This window comes from Megascapheus bottae, chromosome Y (assembly GCF_031878675.1).
Source record: "Megascapheus bottae isolate mThoBot1 chromosome Y, mThoBot2.hap1, whole genome shotgun sequence".
Taxonomy (NCBI): Eukaryota; Metazoa; Chordata; class Mammalia; order Rodentia; family Geomyidae; genus Megascapheus; species Megascapheus bottae.
Genome location: NC_143548.1, coordinates 3,308,373 through 3,322,875, shown reverse-complemented (window position 1 = coordinate 3,322,875; position 14,503 = coordinate 3,308,373). Strand labels below are relative to the sequence as shown.

Genomic DNA, 14,503 nt, shown 5'->3' with positions numbered 1-14,503 from the left:
TTATCAATTAAAAAAGACTTGCCTGTTTTTTTAGAAAGGACAGGGCTTCATCCTGCCTCTCCCTTGCAGGGATATTGGATATCTGGTGGTAAAATGGATGCTGTGATTAGTATTTCTTAAACTTGCCCCTAATATATATTAAAATGGGAAAAGGGGTTTTAATAAGAATAAAGAGGAAAATTAGGGCTAATAAATGATTGTTTAATTGCTATTTCAATTCACCCTTGTAAGTTTGTAACAGTTTCCAGTAGGCCCACAGAAAAGAACAGCATCCTTATTCAGATGTAAATTTGGCCCTTACCAAGTTCCAGGTAAGATTATTCTTAGAGAATCCTTTGTAAGCAAGCCTAACTAATGCCTGTGCAGGAACTTGTAAGTATAATTAAGGTTGTCAAAATTATGGGTAGTTTATAATGCTAATTTTGCTATAACCCTAAAAGAGCAAATTTTAGGTTGACACCAGCCACAAATTCAGGAAAGAAGCTTGTGAAATTGAGGCAATGTGCCTATCAACCTGTAAAGTAATCTAAGCTTTTAGGGTCCCTGGTCAAGTATAAGACAATGCCCCTGAGTCAGCTTGAAGAAGTTACAGAAAAAGGATCTTCACCCAGATTCCACTCCTTGGACTTTAGCTAGTTGACTCTTGGCCACTGGGCCCCTTAAAAGCAAATAAAAATGGGGGGATACAATACCTAAAGCATTAGGCCTCAAGATAAGCTTATTGATACCTTATTTACACTGAACTTTTTAATTTTGATGATATGGATTTTCCTCTTCTTGTAAACATTTGGTCACCATGTTTCCTCTCCCAACCACCTTGCTCCTTATCTGAAGGAAGGACCTGATCACTAACACCTGGCAGGAGCCAGCCCTTCTGTTAACAATGGGGCGAGGGCTTGACTCACATGTGCCATTATTATGAGACGCAGACTGGGAACCCTATGAAGTTGATCCCGCCCTCACCAGGATTACAGATGCAGACCTGAGAATAGAAGGGTTTCCTTTGTGGATATTGGCCATTTCCCCTATTTAAAATTTCCATTTGTGTCTACCAACCCTGCAGGTGAATTGCCTAAAGAGCTAGGGTGGTAGTCAGTGACGGATAAGAACCCCAGATGGGGACAATCTATGACAGGCACACCCTCAAGTAAGGCAAACACCTGTTGATGAAATAAATAAGGGGGAGATGTGGAGCACATCACAAATGGAAACTCATGCATATCTTGGTCTTGGAACCACACCTGGCCGAGATGGCACCTGCTGCCTGATAGAAGGGCGTGGCTATGGTTTGTGACATAAAATAAGGCCACCTCTGGGATACACCCTTACCCTTCCATCCTCTCGTAAAGCACATGATCCACCTTCTTTGCATAAGTGTTAACTCTCAAGTTTCAGGAATAGACAATCCACAAGTTCCTGACACCATGAAATGGCTTCTCAGTAACACCACTACCAGCTACAGCAAGGTGATTTGAGTCCTGCCTCCACCTTTGGGATCTCACCAGTACGGCTTGCGACACTGACCTATCCAGAAAAACTACCTTGGACTGCTCTGGCAGCCATGGAGGCCACAGATTCTCCTCAAAGATACTTCATCCTATTTCTACCATGTCATGGGAACCAGAAGAAACAGGAACTGTGGAGGTCCAGAGTAATAAACTTGACTCCCAAGCTGGAGACTGTGATATGATTATGAACAATTTTCTTCCCTCAAAGCATGCTGAGGAGGAGATGGGGGCTGTGATTCCCATTTACCCCAATCCAGTTTCTGAAACCCATCTAGCCCTATTCCTCTTTGACCCACCAAACCCAGCAGCAGGACCCATTTTTTTCCTTAGCTAAGTTGGCTAGGCACCATATGAGTATCCATAAATAAAGATAAAAGGGGAAATGTGGGGGAACCCTGCTGTGTGCCATCTGTACTTCTTCACATCCACACTCAGTGATGCAAGCAGTCAGGAGTCAGAGGTCGCCTGGCCCCATCTGCCTGTAGCAAGTGGGGAATGTCTCAGGACACCATTGGCTGATGGTTGTCCCTATTTGATGACATGGCTGTGACCACTCAATCTGTATTTAGCAAGCAAGTTTTGTGGAATAAAGTAGATCTGCACCGACAGTCTGATCTCTGGAGTCTTTATTACTTGTGGGCTCTGCTGCCATCTTATCCAACACGTGGACCTCCAAGAAGGATGCCAATACTCCACTACACATTTCAATACAGAAGAAGAAAATATGGATACCAGGTAAGATATTGCAAAGGATTTCTGAAATTAAAGACAGTTTAGAATTTATGAAGTACAGAAAGTTATTCAAAGCAAGTTCAAGAAATATGAAAGCTCCCTTCCAGAGATCAAAAATAAACAATTAATAAAATTACAGCTAATCTGTATTGAGAAGGGCTTGGAGAAAGAGGTTACTGTAATTGGCATTGTACTTAGGAAATGATTTCCGAGGATTTCTTAATTGTCCAGGACATCCCAATACACTTCGTAAATCCCCAAAGAGACTAAACCAGGAAAGGACAAATCAACAGATAAATATATTTTGCACAGGATCAATTGAGACCAAGTAAAGGATTCCTAAAGTGCACAGGGAGAAGAGAACAATAAGCTACAAAAGAAAACTATTCAGAATAACCACAGATTTCTCAGTAGGAATCAATACAAGCAATAAGAGCTTGGAATGACATATGCCATGCCCTAAAGAAAGCAACCAATCAACAATTCTGTACCAGATAAGCTCCAATCAGAGCTGATGAAAAAATGAAAGGCTTTCGACAGCATGGAAAATTAAAATAGAATATATTGACCAATTTCATATTATTGAAAAATTTCAAAGATGTTTTACACAATCAAAAACAACACAAACATGATATTGACAGAGATATGGCACCTAAACAGAATTTCAGGTAATTTAAACAGGAATTTACAAGACATAGGACCTAATGAAGTGGATAAAATGACAGGAACTAACAAACATTTTTTCTCTACCCAAAATCTCAGTATCAATGGACATCACAATTTAAGAACATAGATTGACTCGTTTCATCAAAAAGCAAATCCACACCATTCAATTGCAACAGTATGCCTTTTAAACACTAATGCAAATCAAGGCCTGAAATCCTGCTCTTCTGAGCAAGAAACAAGCTGTTTTCGCAATCCCAGAATAACCTGAACACTGGCAGAAAAACCACATTCAAGTTGTGATCATCCTTTCTGGGAGCCAGTTTTGTGGACTCTACTCTGATTTTAAGGAGGATTACTTCTCTGCTTGGGTGGCTCTGCTTTTCTTCTTCAGATACCCAAAATTCCCTTACCCCCTTTTCAATTCTTGTATACATTTGTGTCTTTTTGTATAAGGAATTTGGCCAGATTCTTTAGTAGACCCGGGTTAGCATCCTTATTCCTAACTCTTGTATGGATTTTGTTAGGAGTGCTTCAGAATATTTTCCTTGCAACTATGAATATTGATACTGAAATATCTCCATGTTTAAGTTAACAGAAAAATGCACAATTCAGCCAGTGTAGGTGGTGAAATCTACATTACTTTTTTTCTCTACTATGGAGGTACAAGTACCCATTTTCCCACAGCTTTCTGGGTTGGTTTGTACAGAGTAAGCATGTAAATGTAGAAATAAATTGTAAAACAGACAAATCCTAGTACCAAATATCATAGGTTCATCTCAAAATTTTCATTTCTTTTCAACTAAAATAATTTCAAGAAATTTATCATTTAATTTGTTTTTTATTTTATTGATTTTATGAATTAGTATTTCAGAAAATATAATTCACACTACAAAAAACAATTGATACAGGTGCCTTTTGTTATATATTTCTAAGAAATTGTTTCATATTTGGAGAATATGTTGAATAATCAATTTGAATTGTTCAATATATTCTTACACAATTCAAAAACTGTTATATTAACCTCCCCATGCCCTTTTATATTGATAATATTTAATTTGATAATTTATGGTTTAAATAGTACACTACAATGTTTTGGTGAGGTTGTCTGCATTTAATAACTGTGTGAGCTTTACTTTGTCATAATTTTTATAGAAACAGTCTGAGATGATTTGTTTGAAATATCCCAAATCTGATTAGATATTACTTTACATGATGGTCCTATGATTTAGGACAATATATACAAATATGCAGCTAAAGAACCAAAATGTCTCACTGCACTGTTTAAATCAAATGTTTATCTTCAAACACACTAAAAAGTTATCCCAACTGAATCTTTCATGGTAAGATTGGTTTAGGCCTTGTATTAATATCATTGTTCAGTAGTCACTTTTCGTGGTCTAGAGACATTTATTAATGTACAATTGATTTGCACACAAGTTTTCTCAAATATCTAACTTCCATGTTTTCCTATATAACTTGCTTTGAAAACTGATGAGAAGAAAATATGACTAAGCACTGACTGAATCACTGACCATAAGAATGTCAAGAAAGCATAGTGAGGTGTGGGCAGAAGAAATAAGAAATAATGGGTGGTTTAGGGATGCAGTGGGTTTGCTCACTGTGTGAAAACCATTCACAGCATTCGTCCATTGAATTCTAGCACATGTCTACTAAATTGTTCCCAAGAACGGAGAGTGAAATGAAGAAGGACCTTGTTGAAAGAGCAATGACTGTTGCTTGCTGATGAGATGACCCCAATTCCCACCCCAGGTCTTGTTCTGGGAATCAAAAACTGTATTAACCCAAACTTGAAGGTTCATCTCCCGGTTAGACACCTGAGTTCTGACCAATCCTGAAGCCATCAGTGATTCGAGGTTAAATGTGGTCTGTAATTGTGGAAACTTGTTAGCACTTGACTATAAAAGCTGTGTGTAATCTCTGCTTGGGGCCTCTTAGCATCACTGGCTATGCATGCGTGGACCCAATAAACTCGCAATAAACAACCCTTGCCTCTTTGCTTTGACCTTGGCTTCTGGTCGTTCTTTTGGGATCCTAGGAATAGGGGCACAACATTTGGTGCATGAGCAGGGAACCCCCAAGCCCACCCAGACGCCTAGTCAATGGGTTGTGGAAAAACTACGGTAAATAGGCCATCTTTTTCTGTCTCTGTGTATTGTCTGTTAAGCTATCTTCTGATAGCCTCTCTGATCAGGAAGGGATTGGCCTGAAGGACACTTGCGATCTGTGTCTGTTTCAGTGTCTGTATCTGCATGTTCTGTTAACACTTACACTTTCAGGTTACAAAATCCTAGATCTAGAAGGAGATACACCGCCTCATACCTGAAAACCCGATACTCTGGGCCCCTTGAGTGGAGTTATTTACCCTTTCAAACTGGTGCAGGAGACCCCACCCCCATACTTTCCCCCAGGGAGGTTATTGCCACCCAGAGCATGAGAGGGAGGGTGTGGCTGGAAGGATCAGCACTGGTGGTGACTCTCCTAGTTTGGGCGCTCCCTGCTGAGATGTGTTAGGCTCAGAGTATGCCCTAATGGCACATTTGAAGGCAGGGGCTGTGACTTGAGCTTGGAATTCAGGAAAGGGTGACTAACTGACCTCTGCCAAACAGGTGGCCAGCCCATGAAGTTGGGTGGCCCCCAGAGGGGCACCTTCATCCTCCCCATAATTTGGAAGGTTAGGGAGAAAATTTTCTTACTGGGATGATCTGGACACCCTGGTCAAATTCCTTATTGTTAACCTAGACTTGGTCTTGCATTATTTTATGGTCCCCTGAGGTGATTTGTCTGGGTCTTGTGTCCTTCTTGAAATCTGTACCAGTCCTAATGGGTTCTTGCTTTCTGTGTCTTTGCCACTATAGATTCCTGGGGAATAAGTCTCATGCCTGGTATGGCTCATCCCACTCAGCTGTGCAATCTGGAGACATTTGGTGGCAGGACACAAGCGTCGGTCTTGGTTTTCCCTGGACTGAGGTGTTATTGAATCATTTCAGAAATGAAAAACTCTTGCCCCCCTGATAGCAGTTATTGCAGGTAGGATGGCCTTGGCCAGCTGGCTGCCAGATAATGGAAATCTCTATGGGGAGGTGCCCCCTGAGAGTTTTCAGGGCCCCAGGTGTCTTCCTCACTCTGAATGCTGCAAGGCATGCCATCAAAATTTGGGGGTACTTAAAGGATTCTGCTTTTGTCTTGTTTTGTGAGGTGTTTTTGTTTTGTATGTCTTTGTTATTTCTTTGAACATTACTGGGTCTTGGGCCTGGTATGGCCACTCGAGCGTGGCTGCAGTTGTAACAAACTAAATTACCTTGTAAAAGGTTTTGTTTTGAACTTAGTTCTCACCTACAAGAGTAAGATTGGTAAAACTATTAAAACAAAGTTCAAGAAAATGTACAGCTGATACTAATTTTGGACACTTTAAGATCTTTGAGTATAAATGTGTGTGAATGAATGTGAGTGAACATGTTCAAGGTTAAATTGTCAGCAGGCTGTGTAAACACAATTGGGTAGAGCTGTTTACATTGTAAATATTGCATCTTGGTTAGCCCCAGGGGTGTTAGGGAATTTGGAATTTATTTCTTTGAGTTAAAGTTTTAGAGATTTAAATATGAATTTGTTTATCAATGTCAGAAACTTTACCTGTCTGCTTTTTTAGAAATCTGATGTGATTAGTCTTAAACTGCCCCCTAAAATGTATTAAATTGGGAAAAAGGGTTTTAAAGGTTTATCTCCCTATGATTTTGTTTCATGCTACTGGATTGAAATTGAATGTATTTTAGAAAGAAGGAAACTAAGTCCAGACTTAGACTTTTGGTGCACTAATGATGTTTGTACTTCTTGCACTCAGAAACTGTTATTGGAGTTCTGGGCAGTAATCTAAACTGCAGAAAAGAAAAGGGAGTGCCTTGAGCCCTAGAAAACTTGGAGACAAAGGAGTTTCTTGAGCCCTTATAAAGCATATGGAGACATGTATTTGGTGATGTTAGGGTATGTGGAAAAACAGATGGAGGAGCCATTTCACTCAGTAAGTCAGTCAACTGCAAAGATTTGGAGATAGGACTTACAACAGGATTGAATGGACAGGTGTGAGACTACAATCCACTTGTTATTATACTACAGACATAAATGAAATAATAATTCATCTGGAGAGGCTTCATAGGCAATTAAACAGGTGCATTGAGAGTAAGGAAACTTGTGCTGTGAGGGAATCAGAGTTAGAGACTTCATTTTGCTTTGCTAAAATGTATGTATATATGTGTGCACAGAGAGATGATCAGTAAAAGTTTGAAAGAACATTAGAATTGGGTTTCTGAACAAAATTTGAAAATGTTTGTTTCAAGAAAGAAAAAAGGGATAACCACGGGACAGCAAAAGAGATGAGAGATAACAGTACATTAAGGACAGCAACCATTCATTGTATGGCTTTTGTTTCAATATCCTGGTTATTTGAAATTGGATAGGGAAGGGGGGAACCAAAATGAGGGGGGATGGAGGGGAGAGTAATGGGGACAAAGACATGTGAAAGGGTATCAATATATGTGAATTAATGCATCTTCTATCTGGCAAATATCATGTAACCCTTTTATTAATTACAATAAAAAAGAAGAAAAAAAGAAAGAAAAAAGGAAAATTAGGGCTAACAAAATTATTGTTTGATTTTTCAATTTGCCCTTGTAAGTTTGATATCAGATCCTAGAGTCACTTGTGCTTTGCCATTCAAAATTAATCAGAGCCAGGAGGTCATAGAATAGTTTGTAACTATGCCTTACTAATGTCCAAGTCTACTGGGTAGGAACTTGTCAATCATCTGTAATAATGAGCAGTTTACAATCCTGATCCCTCCATGTTTAAATGTCTTTACAAATGGGTGCTAATTAAACTACATTGTTGTAAAAATTTGTGCAGTTGTTAAATGTTTTATGATCTCCAGTTTAGAATAAAATGTATTCCTGGCAACCCCTTGGTAAAATAGGCTAAGCTTTTAGGGTCCCTAGCTATCTTTGCCCATCAATCTCCTTTTGATGAATCTCAATCCTATATGGTCCTAAAAACCAATGGGGCGCCGGCCTACAAAAATGACTGTGCTCAGGTAAAGCAATCAGGAAAGCATTGGAAGAATTCACCAAAATCAGGCCCTTGGTGAAACTTTGTTAACCAGTCTGCTCAAAAATTTGCAGGCTACCCAGCAAGAGTTGTGACATTCCATTGGAACTGCTGAGAGATGAGGCTGCTGCCACTTATTCTGTGCCACCTGATTCCACCACCACCCTGCAGCTGCTTCCTGAGGTGACTGGATGCCGGTGCCTGCAGGCCTCCTCAAAAACACAGTATCAGTCCCTAGATGGCCAGTAATTACAAGATTATACCGGTCTATAGAGATAGATCCAAGATTGGCTCTAGAAGTATCATGTGAGAGGGAGGAATGAAAGAACAATGACTCGTGCTTGCTGATGAGATGACCCACTACCCCTGCCCCAGGCCTTGCTCTGGGAATCAAAAACCACATTAACCTGAACTTGAAGACCAGATGACAAGGGTTAATCACCCTGCGGTTAGACACCTAAACTCTGACCAATCCTGATGCAACGAGTGGTTCAAGTTAAACGTGGTCTCTAATTGTGGAAACTTGTTAGTGCTTGACTATAAAAGCTGGGTGTAATATCTGCTCGGGGCCTTTTAGCATCACTGGCTATGTGTGTATAGGTCTGAGTTTGAACTCACAATAAATGACCCTTTCCTGTTTACTTTGACCTTGGCCTCTGGTGGTTCTTTCAGGATCGTAGGAATTCAGGCACATTATCTTTGGCCTTCCCAGTGGAAAAAGAGTCTGTCCATGGAGTTTCATAGGTTTGGGCCCAACTTCCAGGCAGGATGCACTGGAAGTGAGGATGAGCTGTGTCACAATCACGGTGACCCCATGCAGAGGGACAGGACAGAGAAGGAAACGTTACTAGGGGAAAGCCTCCTTCTGGGTCTTTTGCCTTGTCGGTGAAGAAGGGTCCTTTACTTTTTTGGTGAGTCCAGTGAGCTCTCAAAGACTCTAACAGCCCTTTCCTTCTTTGCCTTCTTCCTCCACTTCCATGTGAATGTTAACTACTTTGCACTTGTGAACTACTTTTAAGTTGGATATTTCTCAATAGAATCTTGTTACTTTTCATCCCTAAAGTTCTGGAACGTAGTGCCCAGAGATTTCTTAAAAGTAGGCAGTTTTTTGATGGAAAAAATAATGGAATCCATTACTTCTCCAAATTTTGGATAAATAGCAATTTACACCATTCCTGATGTAATATAATTACTTTTGACTTGATTATGTGACAGTACACACTTTGCTAATATGTTCTGGATGGGTGCATGCACAAGAGACACATCATGCTAAAATTTTCTACCCAGTCACTTTGAAAAACTCTTAATAGCCACTTGAAAATAAAATATTCAAGAAATTTTTTAATCATGACTGTTCAAAATAATATTCAAATTAATTCATGCTTTCCAACCAATGTCAAATTTAATTCAGATGCTTCTTTAATTGAACAATCCATACCACTTTTGGGTGGCTATATTTCTAAATACATTTTATTTGTGATATTTTGAGGGTATTCCTACTTTCCTTATATAACTTGGGAAATGCTATTCCTTCATCTTTTGAAGGCTGTTGTGAAATAAGATTTACCAAGTTTCTGTTAGTTACTATGAAAAGGACATTAGTGTTTATGAAGTATTTGAGGCCTGTGCACTGTGGCCAGGGAGTGATAGCAATACATGCATGAAGCTTTACATTCCACTTTTTTGAAGCCTATAACCAGATAAAGCCAAAAATCGAGTTATGGTTTAAATATGAGAACTTTAGCATTCAGCATGCTCATGGAGAATGTCTAGAAACTGAATGGAATCCCTTTGGGTGATCAAATTCAGAAAGTGAGTAAACTCCATTTTCACTTTCAATTATTACAATGAAAATACTTTTTAACAATTGGATTTGAAGTACATAATAATTGTTTTACTAAGAGAATTTTTCTCCCTACAGGAGTTGTTGAATATAATTTGCCTGTCAGAATGAAAAAGGTACACTTTTTTTCAATTTCATTTGTAGAAAAAACTTCAGTTTGTCCAATTGACTTTTTTTCCTTTTGCAGAAACCTACTGCATATTGTCAAGATCTCCCAAAGAAAGTAGATTTTATGGGGACAGTATGTGAAAGTTAAGGTTTTGATAAAGTATTTGATTCAGTTTGATTCCAAATCATATACAATGTTGGAAACTTACAAAAACAAGTATACTATCATCCTTTATGATCATATTAATGCAAAGTGAGAGAAGGAATTTTCTATAATATTGAACTCTGTATTATCAAAGTGAAAATGATTATCTCCTAATTTCCAGTAATATTCTTTTTCCTGATTTGATTCTTGTCATTATAGGAATTTGAAGATAATAATAAACATTAAAATGGAATGATGGTGGTTGGACTGCATTTCTCAAATATGTTTTCTATTTTGTTAGATCCACTTGCTTTCTGATGAATCTGTGGATCTTGAAAAGTTATATTTCCCCTATGATAACAGTCTGAAACATGTTTTAATTTCAGAAAGTTATGCATGCCACACTTTTTATACAATTATTGACAGCTTGTAGAGAAATACAAGGATTGTAAATCTTTAGAAAATAGATTGCTGAAATCGGTATAACATTTATAATTCCAATTATATGGCACATTAATATTTTTGTTTGTTCAGTTTATTTATAAATAGATAATATGAAATCAAATTTAAGAGTCTATAAGATAAAGTAATCAACTTTAATTCCATGATTTACAACAGTTGAGGGTTTTGCTTTCTATTTCCAAGTTTTACAGAAAATGTTTTCTGTGTGTGTGTGTGTGTGTGTGTGTGTGTGTGTATGTATTTCCGATGACACATCAATATTGAAAACTGAGACTTCATAGAGAAATTGCTATTTATAATAGTTACATACTTGGAAAATGTAGTTACTACTAAAAACAGGTGAGAACAAATGAATCTAAATCACTGTACAGAACATGTTACCTTGAGGTTTTGGCCAACCCAAGGTCTTCAACAATTACGAATAAAATTATGTTCAGTAATGATTCATTATTTCATTCCTGCAAAGAGAAACAGAGACTGCAATTTTGACATCTCTCCTTTTTCATTGAGTACAAAGATATTTTTTGTTTTGTTTTCCGCATATCTCTTTCTTACTGCTGACTATTCAATTTACTTGCTTTGCTTTCCTTGAAAAGCAGAGCATTCAATACTCATGATGACATCAAAACTTCTCTCCCAAGAAATGGTGGGTTGTGTTACATGTTAGATATTAGGTTCTGAATTATAATGGAATTCTTTGTACAATGAATTGCACACCTATTCATAAACAGGTAAGTTGGGAATGTTGTTGTGAGATTCCATAATAATTGGAAATCTAGGCTCATTAAACTCATTACATACAGTTTACTGGATTCTATGGCCTGATATTTTGGATTTTGTGCATTGCTTTCCACACAAACATCATTCATGTATCTAAGGCACTGCATCATTATATCATAAAAGTAATTAAGAGACTCTACTGCACTACATTACCATAACATTGTTTTCATGAATTTATCATTTTTGAGAACCACAGCGGAATTTTGAGAGGAATGTACATAGATAGAAAACAATTTTCTGATCCCCCAAATGTAATGGAGCTTCAGAAATGGAAAGAAATGGTTTATGAATTTGGACATATTTTTGTTTGAAAACTGAAAAGTAAAATTAAATTTCAGGAACAGTTATAGGACCAAGCTATAAATTATTCTTCTCATGTAAGACTGCTTTACCTGAACTATCCACTTATTGTAATAATTAGAGAAAATGTATACCTGGAATTCTTATTGAATGAAGATCATATGCATAGGCATTCAGGGTAAGACTTATTGTGAACCACAGAGCACAATTAAGCAAAAATAATTGTACTATTAAATGACTTGAAATCTCCATGTTTTTGCACTGATGAATAGAATCTTACATAAACAATGGAAACCAAAGATTTTATGAGAAGTAAATTCAATTATTTATGTACTCTCTTTAATTGGAAATTTTGCTACTTAAAATATGGTTGATTTCAATATCTGATGTTATAAAAAAAACCAATGAAGCAATTAGTGTAGGCCTTTAGGAAATTGCGGTCCATTAATGCAATTTTTTGTCAGGGTATTACACAGAAAGGTTACAGTTCAAATTAGGCTAAATAGGTTAGAATGACCAAAAATGTAAGTTTAGAAGCAGAATCCTGCAATCTTAAAGCATATTAACTGCCTTTTTGAGCAATGCGAGCAAACATAAATACAGTGATTCCTTTATACCTTGAAGAATTAAATAAGGAAAGTTATCTTGATACATATAAACAAAATGCCAGCTATGTTGGGCAATGAATATCAACTTGCAGAATGGCAAGCAAATTCATCTCTTCACTTGCACAATGGGATGTATTTTGAGATAACTGCCAAAAGTACAGGTGGAAACATTTCAGAAAAATTCACAGCCATTTGAAAGTGATTCCAAACCTTGGCACTTCTTGACAAATGGTCTTGTGTGAATATCTTAGTGCTTTTCAAATGCCAAGTTTTTGCCTGATCCAGTTTTCTTTTTTGGTGGAAACCACATATTTTCTTTGTCATTTACCCTGAGGGGATGCAGAACAAAGGGATCTTACTGATATGTGTTGTGCAGAAGTTGAATCTCTTGCCATGTGACAAGTTCTGGCCCTGAACAAAGTTTTCTGGGATTTAAGAATTCAGAATACTGAGAAACGACAGTGGTGGTACCTTAGCATCAATTGCAATTTGAATGTGATATGATTAGTTAACATATTGATAGCCTGTCCTTTGAGAGTTTGCTCTGGCAATGATAGTGAACACAGACATAGTATCCTTGAAAGACAATTCAAACAGTCTCGCTTCTGAATATACCAAATAGAGTGGTCTCTTCCTATGAAATGTTCTTTCCTCACTTCCTATCAAAATTTTAGATCAGACGAGAAATCAAGTGAGTGAAGAGGGAGAGTGAAAGTATGTGTGTGTATGTGTGTGTGTGTTTGTGTGAGTATGTAATAATTACAAGTTTCACTTGAAAACTGCTTTGTCACAGGATCAATATAAAGTATCTTCCCTGCTTGGAACTTCCTTAATTTTACAATAACTTTGGCAGGGCACATGTTAATGTTCCTATTTCTCACAGTTACCAGTGATCTTTTCCACTACACACACACACACACACACACACACACACACACACACACACACATACACACACACTACAGTACACACACATACACAGAGTCCACTAAAACATCTAAATTTTTAAAAATGACAAAATTCTGAATATATGAAAGGTAATTATTTAAGATATTCCATTATTTGGATTTTGTAAAAATAGGCCATTTTATTTTTTTTACAATTTAATGACTATTTTTCTTGATTTCAGATAAGTAAAGCTCTTTGATAGTACCTAGAAACAACACAGTGATGGCAGTTTTCCTGATTAGTGTGTAGTCTTTAAATATTGTAAGGAGTTACTTGTACGAAATGTCTTGCAAACCAGGAAGAATGAATTTATGCATCCATCATTTCAGGATTGTTGGTAACCTGGGCATATTACTCCAAATCACCTTGCCTCTTTGTGTCACTAAGCCCAGCTCACTGACATTCTCTTTGGGAATGACACCCAAGGTTCTAAAAAGTGGAGATGAAGGGTCCTTTTACACCAGGTATTGGCAGGCAAAAGGTGGCTTTCAGTCCAGAATGTATTATGATGGCCTTGTTGAAGTGTAATGCCACTTTCCTGATGAACCTCTCATATTTAGAAGGCTTTCTTGTAAAGCCATCTCCAAGAAAGAAGACTTTAGTAACCATCCTCTTCCATACCTTATTTTTTTCTCTTCCCAGTACCAACAACTTTTAATACTTCTGTTTCTCCCTGGACACTAACTTTGAGCAAAAGGACTTCCCACCTTCTCTTTCCTGCCTTCTCTTTCCATTTTTTAAAAATCATGTTGGACAGTAAATTTGCTCACGACTGTCCTTCTCTGTCCAACAGATAGGCAGGTACCGCTCCCTGAGGAATCTTCTCATCATCTTTTTGTTTGGTGTTTTTCTTTTCCTGCATCTTGATGGTCTTTTTCATTTGTATTTTTGGTAGAGATTAGCCTTCAGGCCAATCTTTTTGGGGTTTTTTTGGCCTTCTTTCATCGTTCATGAGCCTCTCTGCTCTCTTTCTCTTTTTCTCATGGTAATCGAAATGATATCCGTAGCATTTATAATGTAAGTCAGTATATTCATTTTGTGGCATGGGGAAAGCATGAAGAGAAAAAATTCTGTCAAGTCGGGGTCTCTGATACCCAGGAGCAGCCCCTGCTCAATCCAAGCCGAAAGAGTGACCATCTATCTGCATCCATTATTTCTAATTACATCACCCATTATTTCTAATTGCTTCAGCCCACACCTCTTATGCTTTCTTTACACATACATGGTTAGTGATCCAATGCTTAGTCATATTTTCTTCTCTTGTTTTAAAAGCAGGATATTTAGGAAA

General features: G+C 37.6%; 1 pseudogene; it reads right to left on the bottom strand.

The window, feature by feature from the left end:
- Positions 1 to 13,453: 13,453 nt before the first annotated feature.
- Positions 13,454 to 14,260, bottom strand: LOC150040216 (ribosome biogenesis protein NSA2 homolog pseudogene; annotated as a pseudogene).
- Between the last annotated feature and the right edge of the window lie 243 nt (positions 14,261 to 14,503).